Source organism: Protopterus annectens, chromosome 11.part0, assembly GCF_019279795.1.
Source record: "Protopterus annectens isolate FY-2018-M chromosome 11.part0, PAN1.0, whole genome shotgun sequence".
Taxonomy (NCBI): domain Eukaryota; kingdom Metazoa; phylum Chordata; order Ceratodontiformes; family Protopteridae; genus Protopterus; species Protopterus annectens.
The window spans coordinates 519,071,358-519,094,531 of NC_056745.1; positions in this window are offsets into that span (position 1 = coordinate 519,071,358).

Sequence of the window (23,174 nt, forward strand, 5' to 3'; positions counted from 1 at the left end):
CTGTTATTCAGTGTGCTTTCATGTCTGTTCTTCTCTTCTTCTCTGTTGTGCAGCTGATGAAGACATTGCAGCAAACAGGGAGGTGCACCAAGAGAGGTTAATTCACCTCAGAGAGGCACAAGGTACACATGCATCAGTTTTTTCTGTAAGCTTAATAAGTATTGTAATTGCATGCAATATGGCTATATTGAAATAAATATTTGTATTTGTGATATCATAGCAGTGCAGTTGATTAATGGCATAACAGAGTAAGATGTCCCATTATACCCGGATGTGGTAAAGGTGTACAGACTGGATAATTATAAATGTTTATTTTCTGAAATTATATAGTCATGTGATCCTCACAGCAAGAGGTTCTCTGGTTCAATTCTCGGCTGGTGTGCCTTCTGTGCGGAGTCTGCATGTCTCCCTGTGGTCGCGTGGGTTTCCTCCGGGCACTCTGGTTTCCTCCCACAACCCAAAGACATGCTGTAGGTGGATTGGATATTCTAAATTGGCCCTAGGTGTGAGTGCATGTGTGTGTGTGCCTTCCGCGGAAGGTTGGGCGCTGGGCTGACAACTCAACACTGTAAAACTCCACTGCCAATCATGAGCGGACAGGTAATCTGCTGTGGCAACCCCTAACCAGGAAAAAGCTGAAAGAAGAAGAAGATATAGTCACGTGATATGCCATGGATCTGATTCTCTCTCTTTTTTTGTCTCACCCCACCCATTTTCTCTCATTTATTTATTTTTTTTTGGGGGGGTTATATAGTTTAAAAATTTGCTGCTGTCATATATTTAGTCTTAAAAAAACTGAGATGCAGCACAAAGAAGTCAACCGACCACTGTGGATTAGTCCACCATCTCTCCACAGGTTGCAGCATTGACACTGAGTACTTCAGAGTCCCAAGCTGTCAGTGTTGCCTCCACAACTCCTGCCTTACCTGCCCCATCTGCATCAGGTAGCTCTGCCCCAGCAGATGGTGCACTGGTACTGTCTGGGAGTAATAGTAGTGGAGGTGGTGATTTGGTCATTCACCAAGAGCTGACAGAGCTGTTAGAGGGTATAATTGAAAGGGGGCCTGTTGCCCAAATCTGCCATGTAAAAAGGTGCTTTGTCATATTTCCAAGATGATGCCACATTGAGCACTGACACAAGAAACTGAGATAGGAGACAGTGATGACACTTTTGAGGGTGAGAATTAGAATATCACTGCTCTCAGACTTGATGTGAATACACTTTCGATGTCTCCTACCTGTCCCCAATCATGGTGTCTCCCAACCTTTTGTGTCCATAACTATCCTTGTCTGTCTTGTTTGTCCTATATGTCTGTACCTGCTTCCTCACTTAACATTCCTACCTGACCCTCAAATTCCTAATGCCTTCCTCAACATTCCTCTCTCTTTGAAAGTAAAAAATAGAAAATAGGGACCTGTCCAACAAAAAAATAATGACTCATACATAGCTCTTCACTTCACCTATGTGTATTTTTGACCCACCTGATTTAGTACAATTGGCTCTACAACATTATTGTGCTATTGTCATTTACCCTTGGTGTGGTGTCAGACCAAAAAACATTCTGTATACATTTATGTTGTGAAGAAGTGGATGGCTATGTTACTCTTGCACTACCTTCTTGCATGTTCCTCTGTTTTTCCCCTGTGTCCTCCCCTCTGCTTGCCCTTCCCATTTCACCACTTTCATGTCACCCCCATTTTCACATGTTTATCTGGTCAAAAAATAGAATCACACACAACACATTTGGGCAGACATGACCCATAAGAAAGCCTTCACTTATTTTTCCCTCAGCATTTGCTCAGAGTTTGACATTGTGAACCAGCGCCAATGGATTGTGAATGGCTGTTCTTGTCCTATGGCAAAACATGGTCAGTTGTTGCCATCACCTGACGTAGTCTGGTTCTCCTCACATAAAGGTGCTTAAACATGCTGCACTGTCTGAATACAGAGTAAAGGAATTCATTGGCAACACTTACTCTAACAGTTCTTTGACTATTGGATGCAGCCAAGTGCAGTATCCTCTGTGGAAATGTTGATATAAATCAGTTGTCTGAAGATTCATTTTTGAACATAACATCAAGAGTTCGATTCTAGATGTATATCACATTATTTCTTACTGTGATGTTGTATTTCTATGCTATGTTTCATGACACATATCTTACTTTTATCCAGTTAAATGTTTGCCAATACATCCATGACCATAAGGAAGATTTAGTAAACAGCCATTATTCTACTCATGTTTTGCTTCTTGATTCCCATCGTCATCAGTTACTGATACAAAGCATGGCAGATGAATACTGAGAACACATCATAAAGATGTGCATTAATGACCTATAACACTGTGATGTCCCCACTCTGGTCCAGTAATCAGGGAGCCTGAATCCTCACCAATGATACTGGACAAAGACATTCACTTGGAATACAAATGGATACACTCAATATTTCCAGATGCAGCATTCTGCATCAAGTAAAATTTTCCTTAAGAGCACACAAGGGATCTGGATTTCTCTATCTGTCTCCCTCTAGGTCCCCAGCAAGACTCCCTACTTGTTCAGCTGTAGAGTTAAGTCCTCAACTGAGTGCCCAAGCCAAGTTCTCCACCACTCTGTCTGTGAAACCAGTGCTTCGTGTCCTTGCCCAAGTAGCTGACACATACACACACACACTATGAGATTTGGTTTACACACACACACACACACACACACACACACACACACACACACACACACACACACACACACACACACACACACACACACAGGGAAGAATGGCACAGGTTTACTGGCTATGCTTCCTTCTGCCCATACTATAAGATAATTATTACTGCCACCAAGCACTACAAAGCCAGCTACCTAAGACTCTTGCAAGGGTACCCAATTATATTGAGTGAAAGTAATATTAGTACAAGTGGTAATGTTGACCAAACAGCAAGGCTTTCGGGAATGTTCAGGGTTATCATCAAATAAATATATACAAATACTCTCAAAGCTTAAATATTTTTGAAAAGGACCAGCCACAATGAAAAGTTTAAATATATTTAATAATAAATAATAAAAGAACAAGAAAATACTAAATATATATTTACAGTAAACACCAGAGTTTCAATCACAGAAAAAAATATTTAAAATAATATTGATGGAAAGTTTAATACAGTTATAGAAAAATAGTACTTCTAATTCTGACTAATCTAAAGAGAATTATTGTTCCCTAGTTAAGTTACTTACTACTGCAAGGCAAAATGGGTGAGTGATCCTTAATGTCAGATCCAAGACAGAATGCAGAATGCTGAGAGCAATCTCCTACTAATATCTAAATATTATTTTTGGCTTACAGAATGACATCACACACATCTGGTCATCTGACTGTTTCCCACACTATCCCCCATTACTAGAAGCTGACAGGAGTTTAGCAGCTATGTGTTACCATACACTCAGATAGAGCTTGCTCAGATCTCCTTGAAATCATAAAACCATAAAATCATGACACTATTACTACTGGAGCTACAACTTATTCTCTGGTACATGCATTTTATCCCTGGCTCCATTCAAAACCGTGTGATAATATCTTTATGGCTTAACACATAAAGGAATTAAATTTCAAGAATATTTTGCAAAGTCAGGTGGATTAAAATTAACCTCTTCACTTCCAGTATATGATATTTCAATGTATACATTTAAACAGTTACAATAATGCATGTACATCTCTTTTCCTTCCAGCAGGGCACACTGTTGATATATGTTAGCACAAGCAAACCTCATAAATGCATTTTATTTTTCTAGCTGTGCTGGCATATGTCACACATCCACTGCTCTACTTCTCCTGGCATGGCTGGCAGTACCTCCTTTCATCACAAACACCACCAAAGGAATCTGTATATCTGTCTCCCTTTCTGTCTTCACCCCTTTGTACTGTTGACTATTCATTAGGCTGATGGATATAAATGTCATGTTGCAGCATTTTCAGACTGGCATTACTTTGCTGAAAAATAATATCTACATCTTCCATTGGCTGAACAGATTATCACTGTCTCTTCAAAGGTGTGATTTTGACATGTGTGGACTTCCTTGATGGGGTGCTGTGATAATGATCATATCTGTAAGCTTAATTTTTCATTTTGACAACAGTTCAACTCCAGCATTAGGCGAAACTCTTATTGCCTGTTTTTATAAGTGTCTTTCCTGTGAATGTGTTTATGCATCTAAGCCCCTTCTGTTTTATCAGTTGTAGTCCTCAGCATTTGCATAAGTTCTAGCAATGAACAACTGTAGTATGTGATGCTAAGTGGCATTTCAAACGTTATTGCAAAATCTGGTGAGTTTTTGTCTTACACTGCATTCTACTCCCAATTAATTTGTGATTTCCCCTGAAGCACGTTTCATATTTAGCAGATATAAAATATTACTGATGCAGTTTGACCAGGTAGCATATTTATGATAGTCATTCCTATGTCATTCCTATGTATTCTTAAAGTCATGATAAAAATTTATTCTAATAATCACATTCTGACTCCTTTTGTAAAATGATTTGCATACTGGAGTCGAATCCTGCTTCAGATGTTTTTTTTTTTATTTGGTTTAGTGAGTTTACACCTTGTGCCACAGAGATATCTAGGTTGACAGGTGGAATTCTCAACTAAGCACTGTCCAGGCACTGATGGCAGCTCATTGCTGCTAAGCCTCTTTGTGCTGAAGAAGTTAAGCCAAATTGCAGTTTTTCACTTTTTCCTTTGGCAGAGAACTCTATTTGTTCACAGCCTAACATTGCACAATTGGGGAAGGCAAGCATAACACTTCATTTTTGAACTGAGCTTTGGCCCCCATCATGGAAAGATATAGTACAATATGCAAAGCATATGTATGCACCACGTTAAAATAAAACAGATCTGTTGCAAATGTAATCAGAATCACAACATTTCCTTTCTTATTTGTGCAAAGGCTAGTATGTGGAAACACTGAACACCATTAAACACTGATACTTCACAGTCCGAGTTCAACACATCAAAGTATAATCATGCATGTGCAAACACTTTGCCACCAACCTTGGAGTTAATTTTACACTGCAGAGTTTGTCCGCATCAGTGTCAGACCCTTCAACCAACATCATCTTCTCTGCAACACCATTCTGATGTCATCATCTATATAATGTACTTTCACACTATTTAAGTTAGTCTTCTGTGGTAGCGCTTGTGTTCAGTACTGTAGATTCCAGAGTTAGGTAAGCAGTTCTACTCTCTCAGCAGTCAGCTTGTGTGTGTGCATGGAGCTGTGTGAATACAACCATAATTACTGATGCTCTTAATTTTACACTGTAGGGTGAGTCCACATCAATGTCAGACTCTTCTTCCAACATCATCTTCTCTGCAACACCACACTGATGTCATCCTTAATAAAGTGCACTCTCACACTATACAAATGAGACTTCTGTGGTGGCACTTGTGTTCAGCACTGTGCCCTTTAGCTTACATAACTGCATAGGTGGGGGACTCTATCACAACATCAACTTGTGTGTGTCTACATGGAGTTGTGTAAATATGACCTTAGCAAATGTTGGCCTCAGTGAAGACATAGCCTGAAGTTAAATTTACACTGCAGGTTGAGTGCACATCAGTGTCAGCCCCTTCCACCAACATCGTCTTCTCTGCAACACAATACTGATATCATATTCTATAAAGTGCGCTCTCACACTACAACTTGACTCCCACTTGTGAAGAACATTTACATCATCAGATCAATCCTGCATCCCCTTTTCACTCTGTCCACAAACTCATATAATCTGCAACACACTGATGAGGTCATCATTTCAATAATACACTTTCATACCATTAGACTCAGACCTCTTCTGTGGTACATGTGCACAATACAGTTGTGTGTAAATTGCATCAGTCGATAGGTAGGTAATACAAATACAGCAGTGAGACTCTCCTGAGTGTGTGTGAATGTAAATGGATGCAGGTGTGTCTTACACCTTAGTATTGACAACATTTTACAATTCCACAAAGCTGTAAAAGTCATTTTTGCATACAAATTTCCCTTGCATGACACAGTTGATGTCATCCTTTCCAAGATGCAGTGTGGTTCCCCATTCAGTCAAATTTCTCCTGTGGCACGTGTATAATACAGTTGTGAGTAGTTTGAGTCAGTCAATAGGTAGGCAATTCAAACACAGTACTGAGACTTTCCTGACTGTGTTTCTGTGTGTGTGTGTGTGTGTGTGTGTGTGTGTGTGTGTGTGTGTGTGTGTGTGTGTGTGTGTGTGTGTGTGTGTGTGTGTGTGTGTGTGTGAATGTAAATGGATGCAGGTGTGTCTTACACCTCTTAGTACTGACAGAGTTTAGAATTTCATGTAGCCGTTGAAGTCATTTTTGCACACACATCTCCTTTGCATGACACAGCTGGCATCTTCTTTTTCAAGATGTAGTGTGATTCACAAGTAGCTCAACTTCTCATGTGGGATGTGCATATAATGCACTTGTGTGTAGATTGTTCCAGTACATAGGAGTGAGTTTGAATACAAGAATTACTGTCATCTGTGAGTGTGTGTTTCTTCCTCTTACTGTCCAGAACAGGCTGCAAATACATGTATGAGGTATATCTATACAGTGTGCTTATTCTGTGCGACCATTGTTTTGTGGAAAAGTGAAGGTAATACACAATGGTGATGTCATTCATTGAAACTACAGTGTCATAGTTGTCAAATAAATCTATAGCTGTATTTGTATTTCTGCAAACCTTTATTATCCCGTGATGTTAGCTATATAGTTCAAATCCCAATGTCTCTGCTTAAAGTCAGTGTAAATGTTGTTAACAGTGTTATCACCCACATGTGCTATGCTCATGTGTAGATGTTGCTTCCTGTTGAAAGAGTTTATTCTACATTTCCTTTAGAAAGGCTGTATTGAAGACTGAGGCTGTCATTTGAAGATTAGATTCCATAACAGTTATAGTGAGACATCTCCAAAGGACTGAGGACATGAGATGATATAATGTATGTTGTTGCCTAAGTAAGGCATGTGTTTTAATATGAGATTATATCCACATTGTAGATAATTGCTGTTCTACCATCACAGTGACAACACCAGGGGGCTACAGTTGTGTTTAGATATACCTAACATCAGGCAATGCTGTTTGTCATACAGCAAGATTATAAGTAATTACAGGGACACATATTCCTTCCTTCATACACGTGATGTAATGCTTTCACATAACTGCACATATGACAATTGGTGATGACCTTGTGTCATGGCACATTCATTGATGCTATGATATATATGGTGCTGATTTCTTCAATGATTAGGCAAGTGTTCCAAACTAGCTTTGAGTGACTGCAATAATTTGTGTCCTTAACTGTTCTGTAGGAAAGACATCCCCCACAATTATACTTTGTATACACAGAGTGGCAAACACCTCCCCATCCATTTTAGCAGATAGAAATTATGGGCAAATAAAGTACAGCTGATTGAATTACTTCACATAGTTGGAGCTCAACAGCTGTGATAACAGTTCTACTGTAGCATATGTGATTAATAGCTATATTGTTATTTGGAGGAGTTGTACAACTTGATATTCAGTTCTAGTATAGGAATTAATTATGTGTGAACATACTGAAGTCACACAATAACTATTACATCACATCAGTCTTATCCCTTGATATGCTGCACAAACACATGTGAACATAACTTTAGATTTCATGACAGTAGACATTTGTTCTGCCAATGTCATGGTGGAGAGTACTACTTTGGCACATGCATTGAGTACAGTGGTGTACACGAGTGTGCTCCAGTTCTTGGGTGCTATGCATGCAGACATACACAGAAGCCATCCTTGACCGCAGAACATTGATATAGGACTGATCACAATTGTGTGCACATAAACATACTCATTTAATGGCCATCAGTCTGACATGTTGATATGATGTTCATTATCATAGATCCTTTCTTAATTCACACATTAATTTTATTTGTTTGTGACAATACACATAGCTACCTCCTGCGGCAGATAGAGAAAATACACAGCTCTGGGAATACACTGAATCATGGTGTGGTGTTTGCATCTGTTCTTTTCTGTCTGCACAATGACTGTGTCAGGCTGGAGTGTCTTATGCAGGGGTATTATGTATGTCACACTCTGCTCCCACATTTGTAATGCCATATACACCTACATATGGAATGTAAAAGCATTAGACTATTGAAGTGCATAATTCCCTGTGGCATACACATTTAATACATAGGTCTTTGGTAACACTGATGGAATGAGTTTGATTCTTGAAAAAGGAGATTGTGACTTCTAAGCTATTCCTATTTTCCAACATGTTATATTGACAAAATGCATGCTATGCAACTATCCCATAATGTATGTATTATCCTCGCGAACTGTCCTCTCAACTCAGCATATTAATGACATTCATATGTCATGTAATTCTCTCTGTTACAATGTTAATTGCATAACTGCCACATCCTATAATATCATGTCTGTTTTTATTTACTTTTATTTGATCGGGAGGTGTGACCAAAACTAATTATCATGACATACGTATTACAAAATGTTATTATTACAAAATTGTCTTTGTGACATAAGCTGCTTCACATCAATTATCTTACTAGATTTTGAACATTTACTCTCCCCTTACATAAATCTGTATACATTTTTTTGATTTATGTGCACATTGTTCTCAGTACACTTTTCCAGTCTGCTAACCCATGTATTGTAGTTGCTTTTGTTGTTTCCCTCACCTCTCACTTATTTCTGCATTCATTTGTATGATTTATGTGCACAGTACACTCAGTACACTTTCTCTGTCTGTGTACAGTATGCATTATTTTGTAGCTCTTTGTGCTGTCTACACAAACATGCTTAACAGGTTTGGCTGTAGGCAAGCATGTTTATTTAATGTGTGTGCTTGTGCTGCTCAGCATGTTTTCCTGGTGCCAACATTGTTGCTGGCCACAAAAACATGCTTGTATTCATGCTAGTGTGAAGAGCAGCATGCATATGCCATTAGCGCCGTTGCTCATCACATTAACATGTAAACATCATGTAGGTTTCGCACAAAGCCTACATGATTGTTTATGAATCCCACAGTCAGTTTTTCTTTTTAGTGCTAAAGTGTATTTCGACTCAGGACATTGAGTTCATTGAATCTTTATTGAGTTGTCAGTATATTGCAAGTGGACGAAGTTCATGACATCACGTTTTCTTTTGCATTTCCAACATGCTGTAGTTAAACTGCCATGTTTTCAAGTGGCTAATGCTGTGAGGTGATTTTTTTTGGTTTTTCATTTAATGACACATTGGAATGCAATTATCACTTGTATTGATTATGTATTTAGTAAAACATGCATGCTTCTATGCAGGCATTCATGTGCTCACACACACAAACAAACTAGTGTTGTAATTGACAATCCAAATACTGTAAGAGTGACAGGTCCATATACAGAACCAGTGTTAGCATTTTGGGGACCCCTAGCAAATGTGAAGTTGGGGGTCCCCCTGGGCACTTCCAGTTTAAGTATCACCATCTCACTGCCATTCCTCCTAAGCAACCTTTTAGTTCAGGCTACAAACTTTTAAGACTAGTTCGCACAGACTAACATTTAAGGTGATCGTGTTAGGGTGAGTGGAGGGTAATGGGTCTGTGGAATTTCATTGACTATTTTGGAGTTAAAATTTTACTAATTCTGTTTTCAATTTTGTTAGATCTGTGTTTATTGTCACTGTGTAATGATATTTTGGACTAGTTCTGCACATTGAAAGTGTTAATTTCTTACTTTCCAGATGTAACTAATGGTGGATGGCTTCAACTCACACTTCAGTTTCTGTTCTGATCTTTCTGAAGACCATTTTCATTTCCTTGATTTACTATTTCATTAAGTCTTCAATGTGGATCAGTTTTGTTTTCTTTTGTTATAGAGATTACTTATAGTGGGGTTTTATTTATTTATTTTTTTGTTATAGAGATTATTTATAGTGGTGCTTCTCCAAGGTGGTAAATGTTTAATGTCCCATTACTTTGCTCTAGTGCTAGATGTAAACAGTTTTTCTATGTTGGAGTAGAGTTCAGATGAAGACGGAGCAGCTGAAGCTTCATGGAGTGCACTCATATTGCAAGTAAATTGGGAGGGCTTATAAGTGCACTTGTAATCAGACTTGTTTATATAGTGGAATTATTGTCTTTCAATGAGAAGGGTACTAACATGTGGTCTGATTTAACCATGGATGGATATCTTAAAGTCTTGTTGTGCAAGGGGGCAATGTTGCTGATGACCATGGCCATAGTGGCCTGTGCCCTGTTGGTCTGGTGAACTACCATGTATCATGTACTACGTTTAGGAAATTTTGGGGGTAACCACCTTTGCAAGTGTAGGTATACCACGTAATTAAAGCATAATTGAAATGACTGAATATAGGGTTTATTTTGACAATGCCAGTTCAACAAGTATATTTAGTAATCTGCCATGGCCTGCTGTGGTCATTAATGGTGTCATATAGCTGGCTATAAATTGATAGTTCTACTTCGAGGGTAAATTGTAGATCAGTAGATTTGTTCAGAATATAACATTCAGTCTAATATAACAATTATTAGTCTTATTCGCAATATAACCCTCAATATAATATAACATTTAATAGGTTCTTTCATGGTGTAATATTCAATGTAATATAACATTTAACAGGTTCATTACCAATGTAACTTTTGATGTAATATTACATTTAAATAAGTTCATTCACAATGTAATATTTGATATAATATTACATTTAATTGGTTCATTTACAATATAACATTCAATATAATATTACATTTAATCTGTTCATTCACAATATAACATTCAATATAACATTTAATAGATTCATTCACAATATAACATTCCATCTACCATAATATTTAATATCACAATATACAATTTGATATAGTATAACCTTTAATAGGTTAATTCACAATATGACATTCAATACAACATTTATGCTCTCCTCTCCCCAATTCCTCCTCACCAACACTTAGTATTCAAATCCTCTCACCACTCACTTCTTTAACTCTCTTTCTAACTCTGTCTCTCCTCCTCCCTTACTTCCCCTCCTTTCACTACTTCTTTAACACCTATTAATCAAGCAAACCAACTGCAGTGGTGGTGCTACAGTAGCATTGTCGCCTCACAGTAAGACATTGTCCTGTTCGATTCTCAGCTAAAGCATCTTCTGTGTGGAGACATGCATGAATGTGCGTACCTTCGTTGAAGGTTGTGCATCAGGGCTGGCTACTCGTCACGTAAAAATCTACTGCCAATCATTAGCGGACCGGAGTTCCACTGTGGCGACCCCTAACCAGGAAAAGCTAAAAGATACAACAACAATCAAGCAAACCAATTCCACTCTTAAACTTTGCCTTCTGATGAGCTAGGCATAGATTGTAACTTTACATGCACTGTTTTCTTTCTGAAACTACAGCTTATATGTTTTGCTCAGTTGAAAGCTCACATAACTCATGTTTTTAAAAATGTATTTACAAAGTTTTAATGTAATCTTAAGTGATCTTCACCAACTTGTCTGCCATAAAGGAGTTTGCAAATGAAATTGTCAACGTTTGCAACAGATTTTAAATATTTTGTCAATATGTGTAATTTGCTCTTAATTTTTGTTGTATGTGGAGCTTTTCTTCCTGGGCCTCTGCTGAAAAAGGACCTGTGTCCAGTCAGACTTTCCCAGTAAACAAATGTAAAATAAAATAAATAAATAATAGGTTCACAGGGCATTACCTAGAGGCGACATTTCTGACCATAATAGAGATGCCACATCAGGTCTGAAGGTATGGCAAGGACTGAATCCAGCTAAGTAATGAGTAATGTTCTGGCACAGAAACTGTTTCAGTTACACTACATACGTGAATGTGTTATACGTGCAGTTTGTTGTTAACACTTCCAGCTCTGAGAGGAGAAACCCTAATGTGGTCATACTTAGGATTTACAATATTACTATATCTAGGGTTGGAATATTTACAAGTCCAGCATGACATAGAAAAGGCAGTATGGGCTCATCCAGGGCATTCACCAGTAAGTGGAAAGCATGGAGTAAGAGGATTAGGCAATCTATAGTATAGCAGGTTAGCCTGTATTCCATCCCGTTCCAGCCTAACACATACTGGAGGTCTCTAGAATGACACCAACTACTTATACAACTGAAGTCAAGTATCGCATGCTTTTTTTAGTTATGCATAATTCTGGGTGATATTAGGATTCCAGTCTGGATAAGACTTTTGGATGCATCCAGCATATGCATGTTAAGATTCATCATGATTCTATGAAAGTACCTTAAAGCTGAGTGTTGAAAATCATTCACTGCCTCATGAACAACAACTATTTAAAATTCACATTTCTGTTTTGTCAGGGACTGAGGAACAATTATGGCTTCATAGGCGAATCAACTAGCATGCTATTTTGTTGGTGTCCAACCATATGATCATGGCGTTTTCTGGTGGACAGTGCAGTCACTGATTGTTAGAATTGTACATGTATTCTCTGAACTTGTGGAACTGGAAAGCTTAGAAACCACAGGCTGGTGTCTCTACTATGTGAGAAAGTAGTGCTTACTTGGTAGTGCATTTATGCTGAACTAAACATCATGTTTCTAGAGTTTGTGAGGTTATGGGACTACTTTTTTTGACAAATCTTAGCGTGTGTTAGATTGGTGGTCATGTGTATATGAGAGGATGATGTCGTGCTCTGTTCACAGACTTTGTGATAAGTTCTCCTTCATGTTGATATAACAGTTAAATGGGGATGGGTGGTGGTGGATGAACACAACTTACCATCTTATTTTAAAATTTATCTTTACAGGACTAGTATTTATTTTTACAAGATACACAGACTGAGCTGATGATGAGCTATTTCATGTATCTAGAGTACAGGGTTTGATTCCTTTCCTCTCCTTATGCCTACTATGTGACTTTGAGCAAGTCACTTAACCAAAAAGTGCTTCCAGGTCACCCCTGAAAAGGAAAAGTTTGTTTAATGGGGTTACCCAGTCAACAAATAAGTAATACAATATAAATACAATAAATGCTCATTCTCTGCTGAGTCTGTATGTGAAGGAAAGTTGAATGTGTCCCTGATTTAATAAAACATCGCTGACTTTTTCTCACCTTTTTGGTTGGTGCATCATAAAATCTGTGGTTTTCTGGAGGACTGCTGTCACTAAATGATGACCAATGACAGACTTTCAGAGTTTATGCCCCTCAGAAATTACATGCTGATGCAAAAACTATTATTCCAACAGCTTTCCAAGTATATGACAGCAATATTTAAAGTCTATCCCTGATTTTTGACTGTGCCCCTTATTTTTGGATTTGATCCTGTTTCTTGCACTGAGAGTTTAAGAGATCATTTTATTTTTCATCACAGTTAAATGAGGTTTACATGACAAAGTGGCTGTAACTGTGTGGGTTGGGGCTGGAGGCTGTGGATGAAAGTGGTTTACCTCTGGTCATTTGCTGAATTAACCATCTGAATTTACAGGATTAGTGACCATTTGTGTTGAAATAAGTTGAAATATTTTTGTATATTTATTTGAATGAAAGAATTCAGAGCAGCCACGGTGGTGCAGTGGTTAGTGTTGTTGCCTCACAGCAAGAGGTTCTCAGGTTCGATCCTCGGCTGGGGTGCCTTCTATGTGGAGTCTGCATGTCCTCCCTGTGGTCACGTGGGTTTCTTCTGGGTGTTCCGGTTTCCTCCCACATCTCAAAGACATGCTGTAGGTGGATTGGACACTCTAAATTGTCCCTAGACATGAGCACATGCATGTGTGTGCCTTCTGTGGAAGGTTGGGTGCTGGGCTGGCAACTCAACACTGTAAAACTCCACTGCCAATCATGAGTGGACAGGTGATCCGCTGTGGTGACCCCTAACCGGGAAAAGCCAGAAGAAGATTTGAAGCAAAGAAGTCAACTGTCCCTGAATTCTCTGGATGCCACTGATATTGAATCTATACTAGGTCTGTTCCTCATAAAATCTGTGGTTTCTGGCAAATCATTGTGGAGTTTAGTCATTAAAAAATGACAGAAATGTGAGTTTCAGACTTTATATCCTTATCCAAATTCATGCTTATGCAAATAATTGCTCTAGCAACTTACTATTTCTGATTCTTGGCCTTTGTCCCTTATCATTTTTGGGCTTTGTTACTGATTTTTCTTTTGCTAAGAAGTTGAGAAGTATAATATTTTATCAAAATCAGATTAACTGTACAGAGCAAAGTGCTCTAATTGCTGGGTGGAAGTTTGAGCTCTCTGTGGATGAAAGCAACTTCCTCTCTTGTTTGCTGAGTGAAAACTGTCTGCCTTGGCAGGATTAGTGTGGGTTTGGTGAAATAAGTTTTATTTTTATCTCTATGAGCCATTTCAGGTGTACACATACATCGATGGGCTATCATTGCCAGGTATGGGGGCTGTTTTTTGGTGATAATGGTTGACTTTGGCTGTCTTGATCAGGTTAAACAGTCATTCCTCTGGCTGTTAAAGACTATTGTGCATTTGAATAAAGCAAGTTAGGGTACTCTATTGTTGCAGGTTTATCACCATCGGACATTTGAGGTGTATCTAGTCAAGCAGTTGTAATTAATAGGTACTGCCTTTAGTGGAATAAAATGACAACAGTTCAAATGACTGAAAGTGTGGAAGGTGAATCCAAAAGAATATGAACATTTATGCATGGTCCAAAAAAGTGTGCAAGAATGTGAAGGGTTCCCATAGTTTGAAAACTACAGAAGATACATGGTGCACTTAATCTGCCATTGCATTCTTGCATTGTCTGTCTGCTTTGGAAATCTTATTTGTTTTTTATTTCTACCACAGCATTTGAAAGTCACTTTTTTAGTTGCAAACATTGATCATCACGTTTGTCTGACAAGTGTGATGATCACTCCTCTGCAGTCCTCAGACAATGCTTAAACAGAACGTAGGACTGCTTACAGTGAAATGTTTCATACCACCTGCTGCTTTTTGTGCAGTAAACAGCTAAAAAATCTGATTCCCTCGTAAAGAAAAGCTGGCGCCTTTATTTTGTTTGTGGATTACAGGGTTGCCTAAGTAGGTGTGGCAACCCCTTCATCAGATAGTGAGCATGCCCTCTGACCTTTCTTTGGTATCTCTTGCCAGTATTTTACTTGTTCTTTTTTCTACTCAATAATCTACTGACCAGTGACATAACAGAACATCAACTCTATGTATGTGTGTGTGTGTGTGTGTGTGTGTGTGTGTGTGTGTGTGCATATAATATATATATATATATATATATATATATATATATATATATATATATATATATATTTATATAGTGGATATAAAAAGTTTACACACCCCTGTTAAAATGCCAGGTTTTTGTGATATAAAAAGGTGAGACCACGATAAATCATTTCAAAACTTTTCACACCTTTAAGGTGACCTATAACCTGTACAATTCAATTGAAAAACAAACAAATCTGTTGGGGAAAAAATATAAAAAATAAAAAATGTACAATATGCTGGTTGCATAAGTGTGCACACTCTTAAACTTATTTATTTATTTATTTTATTTTATTTTACATTTGTTGACCGGGCTAGTCCAGCTGGATAATTTCCATTTTCAGTGGAGGCCCGGGGAGAAAAGCTCCACAATTAAAACAAGGTTAAACATTTAAGCAACAATGCATACATTTTAGTGTAGTAGAAAATACAGCGAAAAAAAAGCAGGTAAAAAACAAATAGCCTAAGCTATATATTCATATTTTTTTTTTTTTTTTTTTTAGAACAGCACAGTAATTTAGTCATTTGAAATAGCAGGGAAAGATAGTGATTTTTATGTAGGGTGGTATGGCTGAAGAGCGAAGAAGTCATTTAGTCTGGATTGGTACAGGAGCAGAGCCAGAAGTTGTTAAGATGTAATAGAAGTTGTTTTTTGAAAAGTTGAAAGGAGTCTAGTGAGGTAATGTGTGGGGGGAGGTTATTCCATATTTTCCCTATGGAGTTTGAAAATAGACAGTTACATGCTGAATTTGTAATTCTAGTTGTGGTGACTTGTATCTTTTGCAGATCATAACTGTTTCAAGTTTTTGTAGGGAGTAAGGAGGTTACTGAGAGCTGGTGTTTTTGTTGGTTGATAAAGAATGTTATGTGTAATTAAGAGTTGTTGATAGATAAGCTTGTTAGGTAGTTCTAACCATTGTAATTGTTTTAAGTTATTACAGTGGTGAGTTCTGTACTGAGATGCTGTGTGGCAAAACGGGCTATATTATGATAGGATGTAGTTAGTTTTTTCAGGTTACCTTTAGAGAGATTGGTGTAAATAGAGGAAGCATACAGTAGGGTGGAGATAAGATGTGATTGAGCTAAGGTGGTCTGTGCTTCTGGAGTAAGGAAGGGTTTTATTCTGTACAGTGAACCTATCTTTTTATTTACTGCTTTTATAGTGTTATTGATATGACAATCATAGTTAAGATTATTATCAATAGTAACACCAAGCAGTTTGGTAGTAGAGTCTGGGGAGATAAGAGAATTGTCAGCTGCAGTAATAGTAAAATTTAGTTGAGGAGATTTGTGGGTAGGTGAGAATAGTAATAGTTTTGTTTTCTTGGAGTTGAGAAGGAGACATCTTTTTGAGAACCATTGTTCAACGGTTGAAAAGGTAGATTGTGTGAGTGACTGGAGTTCAGATTGGGTGGGAGCTGTAAAGATGATGGTAGAATCATCTGCATATTGTATGCAGGTAGTGTTATGGATAGATGATTGAAGATCATTAATAAAGATAGAGAATAAGAGTGGGCCTAATATTGATCCTTGAGGTACTCCTAAGGAGATAGGTAGTAGAGCAGATAGAGAATTTTTCCAGAGTACTGCTTGTTGTCGGTTTTCAAGGTAGGATGAGAACCACGTTAAGGAGGAAAAATCCAAGGCAAGTGAGTTTAGTATGTGTAGGAGAAGTTTATGGTTGACCATGTCGAAGGCTTTTGACAGGTCTAGGAAAAGTCAAGCAGTTAGTTTGTTATTATTACGGTTACAGTTTATTGTGTTAGTAAAGGAAAGTAGTGCAGTGGTAGTACTATGTGAGGGTCTAAATCCATGTTGAGTGTTTGCTAGTAGGTTATTTTGAAGGAGATGGTTAAGTAGTTGTTTGTGTATACATTTTTCCATGATTTTAGCTAGTGGAGATAATAGTGCTATTGGGCGGTAGTTAGAGAGGTCAGTGGATTTGCCTCCTTTATGTAAGGGTATGATGTGTGATATCTTCCAGATTGCTGGAAAATCACTTTCTTTTATGGATCTGTTTATTAGGATCGAAACAGGGTAGGCTATAGCTTTTGCTGCTACCTGAAGGAATTCAGCAGGAAGCTTATCTGCTGAGGGGGTAGTGGGTTTAAGTTTTTGTAAGAGAGATTGTATGTAGGACTAAACTAATCCTTTGTTGTGTGTGCACACCCTTAAACTAATACTTTGTTGAAGCACCTTTTGATTTAATTACAACATTCAGTCTTCTTGAGTAGGAGTCTATCAACATGGCACATCTTGACTTGGCAATATTTGCCCACTCTTCCTTGCAAAAGTGCTCCAACTCTGTCAGAGTGTGAGGGCATCTCTTGTGCACAGCCCTCTTCAGGTCACCCCACAGATTTTCTATTGGATTTAGGTCTGGGCTCTGGCTGGGCCATTCCAAAACTTTAATTATCTTCTGGTGAAGCCATTCTTTTGTTGATGTGGCTATATGCTTGGGATCTTTGTTGAAAGGTGAAATTCCTCTTCATCTTCATCTTTCTAGCAGACACCTGAAGGTTTTGGGCCAAAAGTGATGGGTATTTGGAACTGTTCATAATTCCCTCCACCTTGACTAAAGCCCCAGTTCCAGCTGATGAAAAGCAACCCCAAAGCATGATACTGCCACCCCCATGCTTCACCATGGGGATGGTGTTCTTTTGGTGATGTGAAGTGTTGTTTTTGCGCCAAATGTACCTTTTTGATTTGTGCCCAAAAAGTTCAACATTGGTCTCATCAGACCATAACACATTTTCCCACATGCTTTTGGGAGACTTGATGTATTGTTTTGCAAATTTTAGCTGGGCCTGGATGTTTTCTGTGTAGGAAATGGCTTCTGTCTTACAACCCTATCCCATAGTCCAGACATATGGAGAATATGGGAGATTGTTGTCATATGTAGTATACAACCAGTACTTGCCAGAAATTCCTGCAGCTCCTTCAATGTTGCTGTAGGTCTCTTGGCAGCTGTCCTGACTAGTTTTTGTCTTGTCTTTTCATCAATTTTGGAGGGACGTCCAGCTCTTTGCAATGTCACTGTTGTCCCATATTTTCTCCACTTTTTGATGACTGTCTTCACTGTGTTCCATGGTATATCCAATGCTGTGGAAATTTTTTGTATCCTTCTCCTAACTGACATCTTTCAACAATGAGATCCCTTTGATTTTTTTGTAAGCTCTCTGTGAACCATGGCTTTTGCTGTAGCAGGCAAATGAGTAAATGTCAGGAAAATCCTACTAGGACAGCTGAACTTTATTTGGGGTTAATCAGAGTCTCTTTAATTGATGGCAGGTGTGTACCCAAGAAGACTGAATGTTGTAATTAAATCAAAAGGTGCTTAAACAAAGTATTAGTTTAAGGGTGTGTAGACTTATGCAACCAGCGTATTGTGCGTTTTTTATTTTTTTATATGTTTTCCCCTAACAGATTTGTTTGTTTTTCAATTGAATTGTACAGGTTATAGGTCACATTAAAGGTGGGAAAAAGTTTTGAAATGATTTATTGTGGTCTCATTTTATATATATATATATATATATATATATATATATATATATATATATATATATATATATATATCTATATATATATACTTACAATTACTTTGTCGATCGCACTTTGTGTGATTGACATTTGTGAGAAACTGGCTTTGGCCGAACTGAAATTATGAATGCCACAATGTCGAACCTTACAATAGTGAGCATTTGCTTTTGTAAGGTTCGACATTGTGGTGCAGATCGCACTATAGTGGGGATCGGGAAATGTACCCTTTCCTTCACTGTAGTGCAATCATGGAGTTTGTGCATATAAGTGGGGGTGGGGTGCAGGTGGGCTTGCCCCCTGCAAAACTATTTGTTAATGTTGAGCGGTAATGCAGCATTTCAGTAAAGATGACATTTTCGAAATTTCGACTTTACTAGGCTGTCTTCAACATTTTTTGTGTTCGGTGTTGAGATTTCCGAACATGTGATTCAGACATCTTAAACTATATATATATATATATATATATATATATATATATATATATATATATATATATAATATGTATGTTTATATAGACAAGTAGTGATTTTTCAACCAATCAGTTTGGTGACATTTTATTCTAAAAAAGCACATAAACTGCAGAGTAGTATAATGGAGCCAGTCTGGTCTTCTTTTCAATCCTAGTTTGTAGTCTGCTGCAGAAATCCTTTTTACATGAAATAAATGCTTTTTACCTGAAACTGGGGTTGGGAGGGTGGCCTAATGATTAAGGTGTTTGCTTTACAAACACAAGGTGCAGGGTTTGAGTCTCACAAGGGATAATTGGCTAGGCTTAAAATGGCTCACAAGGGCAGTTAGCTTAGTATGAATCTATGAACCTATAGATCATTAGTGCTGCCTGAAAAGTGAGCTAGTTTGTCTACAGTGTATGAATGGAATGTAGCACTGTATACAGTACACTGCTTTGCAATGATTTATAATAAAAAGGTAGCCAAACAGATGCTGAGGTAAGTATAAATAGGTTCATAGGTTTATACTAGGCTATCTGCCCTAAGGCATTTATAAGCCTAGCCCAAATTTTTGTGGCTTACGCCACCCCTTATATGAAAAAATACTGTGCCCATTAGTTTGTTGTGCCTCTGTCCAGCAGTGACACAGAGATGATTCCTGGGATAAACCTACGATCTCCCATCCACAGGTCAAGATTTCTCTTGAACAGAGCCAGCGAGGTGCTCTGCCTCACATGGATCGGGATTTTATTCCACAGCATAGGGAGTCTCTGAGTGATAAATCTATCCCTCCAGCACGTCCTGTTTATATCCATGCTAAGGTTTAAGTCACTTGCTCTAGTGGTTTGGGTGGATTTGGATTTTTTTGAGGTGGAGCATGTCCATTAATTCCGGGTTGGACATGGCCTTGTATGCCAGGCACATGTCACCTCTGAGCAGACGGTATGCAACTGAATAGAGCTGGAGTTTCTTCAATCTGGCAGCATATGACAGATTTTGGAGTCCCTTTATCCTTTTGGTGAGGAACTTTTGGGGTCTCTCCAATTGCTGCAGATGTCAGGTGAGATACATCCCGAATGGGGCATTGTACTTGATCATTGGTCTGATAAGTGAAGAGTACAGGGGAACAATGACTTCACTAGATCTGGATGTGAATCCCTTCATGATCAGGTGGGCAATGTAGAAGGTCTTTCTAACCACTTTAGCAAAGTGAGTGTCAAAAGAAAGGCCACTGTCAACCTGGGTCCCCAGGTCCCTGATAACCTCTTCTGTGCTTAGTGGATTGCCACCTATATGGTAGCTTGAGGTTACCTTGTTTTTCCCGAAGGGTATGACTATACATTTTTTGGCATTTAACTTCAGGCCATGGCTCTGGCACCAGCTATCTGTTTCCGTGAGTCCCTTCTGAAGGATATCCATGTCCGATGCACTTTCCACTATGGCGCCCAGTTTGCAGTCGTCTGCAAACTTTGTCAGCCAAAGTCCTCCCATGTTGGCCTGTACTTCTGAGAAGTAGATGCCGAACAATAGGGGCCAAGGACCGAGCCCTGTGGGACACCACTTGTGACCGGCTTGGAGTCTGACATAGCGCCAGCAACTCTAACCCTGTGGGTTCTGTCCTTAAGCCAGTTTGCAACCCATCTTGTGACATATGGGTTTACATTTAAGCTGGTAAGTTTTTCTACAATACCCGAGTGGGGTATTGTGTCGAAACCTTTGCAAGGTCAAGGTAGGCTGTATGGACTGCCTTTCCCTCATCAATGGCCTTGGTGACTGTTTCGAAGAAGTCGACCAAGTTCAAAAGGCATGATCTGCCCTTGACGAAGCCAAACTGGGTCGGGTCCAATGTCTGCAAGTCCCCTATATCTTTGTTTATGAGCTCCATTATGATCCTCTCCATAGCTTTGCAGACTAGACTTGTTAAGCTTATGGGGCGGTAATTACCAGGGTCCGTAGAGGCACCGCCTTTGTGGAGTGGGACCACAGTTGCCGTACGCCACTCCTTGGGCATGTATCCTGTGGTAAGGCTGAGATTAAACAGCTGCCTTATGTGCGAGTTTAATTCCTCATTTAGCTCGTGTAGCAAACAGCTGGGGACACCATCCGGTCCCATTGATGCTGTGTTTTTAGCTTTAGAGAGAGCAGCTTTCACCTGCGCATTTGAGATGTCTGGGAGGCTACACTCTGCTGGGATAGTTATCTCTCCTTTAGGGGAGGGGGGTGAAGTTTGCACTGAACCTGTCTGCCAGTATGTTGGCAATGTCTGTGGGTTCAGTGATTTTTGTATCATTTTGGACTAATTCTGAGCATATCTGGGAGTTTCCACCCAGGTTCCTAACATAGCTGAAAAAGGCCTTATGATTGTCCTTTGAATCCATGGCAATTTTTCTCTCAAAATTGGCCTTAGTTGATTTTATGAGTGCTCGTATTTTTTTACTAATAATGATCAGGGGTGACTTCCCTTTTATGGATTTTGTTCTATCATGTAATAGCTTTCTCCTCTTATTGTAAAGTTTGTTAATGACTGGGGTCCACCAGACTAGACGTTTACCCTTTGTGGAAAGAGTCTTGGTTTTATTTGGGATTGCCTGATCCATGCAGTCCTGGAGGTGTTCATAGAAGGCATTTGTAAGGGCTTCCGCAGCTTGGGTTGTGGTTTCCACTGGCTCAGGGGCCTTGAAGGATACCACACCAGTCTTGAGTAGTGTGAAGTTTGCTTTAGAGAAGTTCTTCACTGTGGTCTTTTTTGTTTGGGGTGGGGGCGGGATGTGGATTTCCAGTGAGATTAGTTTATGATCAGATCTCACCAATGAGGGATATACTTCGGTGTGGAGCATTTTGTCCCCATGTTTGTGATAGTGAGATCTAGTATATTTTCTCCTCTCGTGGGAACAGTGACTAGCTGTTCCATGGCATTTGAATTTATGAACTCCAGGAACCGTTGGGCTAGAAAGTTAGGGCTTGAGTAATGTTCCCAGTCTATATTCGGGTAGTTGAAGTCACCCAATATGATGGTGTTTGGAGATACATTTATACCCTCCAGTGTCTTCAGGAAGGCTGTGTGGGGTTCCTGAGTTTGAGAGGGTGGCCTGTAGCATGCTACAATTTGTAGAGCAGTTTTGCCTATGGTTAGTTGCACCTGGATGGTTTCCGAGCTTGTGCATTGCCACCAACCTGGAGGTGTGGGTATCCTTTATGAATATGGATACACCCTCCTTTTGTGGTGTGGTCCGGGTTTTGGAGCGGAACGCATGATATGAGGTAAAACCTAATAGTGCCGGGTGCTCTCAGGAGCCTTGAACCAGGTTTCAGTTAGAGCACAGACATCGATGTTCTCCATACTGAGAAGGGCCTCGAGTGCGTGCATTTTGAGATTTAGACTTCTGGCATTGAGCAGCATTACCCTCAGTTTCTTCCCATTTTGTTTTCTAGGGTGGTAGGTTTAGAATTTGAGCCTTGCCTAAAAAGGCACTATGGGGTGGCAAGAGCCTTAGCCAATATCCGGAATCCCAGGGTGACAGGTGCAAGCCGTCCCTTGCAGAAGCGTGGCTTGTCAAGCATGTCATCCCAGGCAGACAGACACTGGATCCCCTTTGAATGACACCAGACATTAAGCCAATTGTTAAAGCTGATCATCTTGTCTCTATATTGTGGCATCATTCTTGGTGAAGGAAGGATACTGCTCAGGGTCAGGGTCATACCTGCCTGGGCTATATAATCAGAGAGCTCCTCTATGTCTCTTTTCATGTAGTCCAGGGAGGTACGTCTCAGGTCATTCACACCAGCATGGACAATGACTGTGTCATATTTGTACTTGCCGTGGAGTGACCAGAGTGCTTGTGTTATGTGGTGGATTCTAGCGCCCGATAGACAGCTTACTGTGACCCTCTCCTTGTTCAGCCTGGTGAGTGGGATGTCAGTGTGTC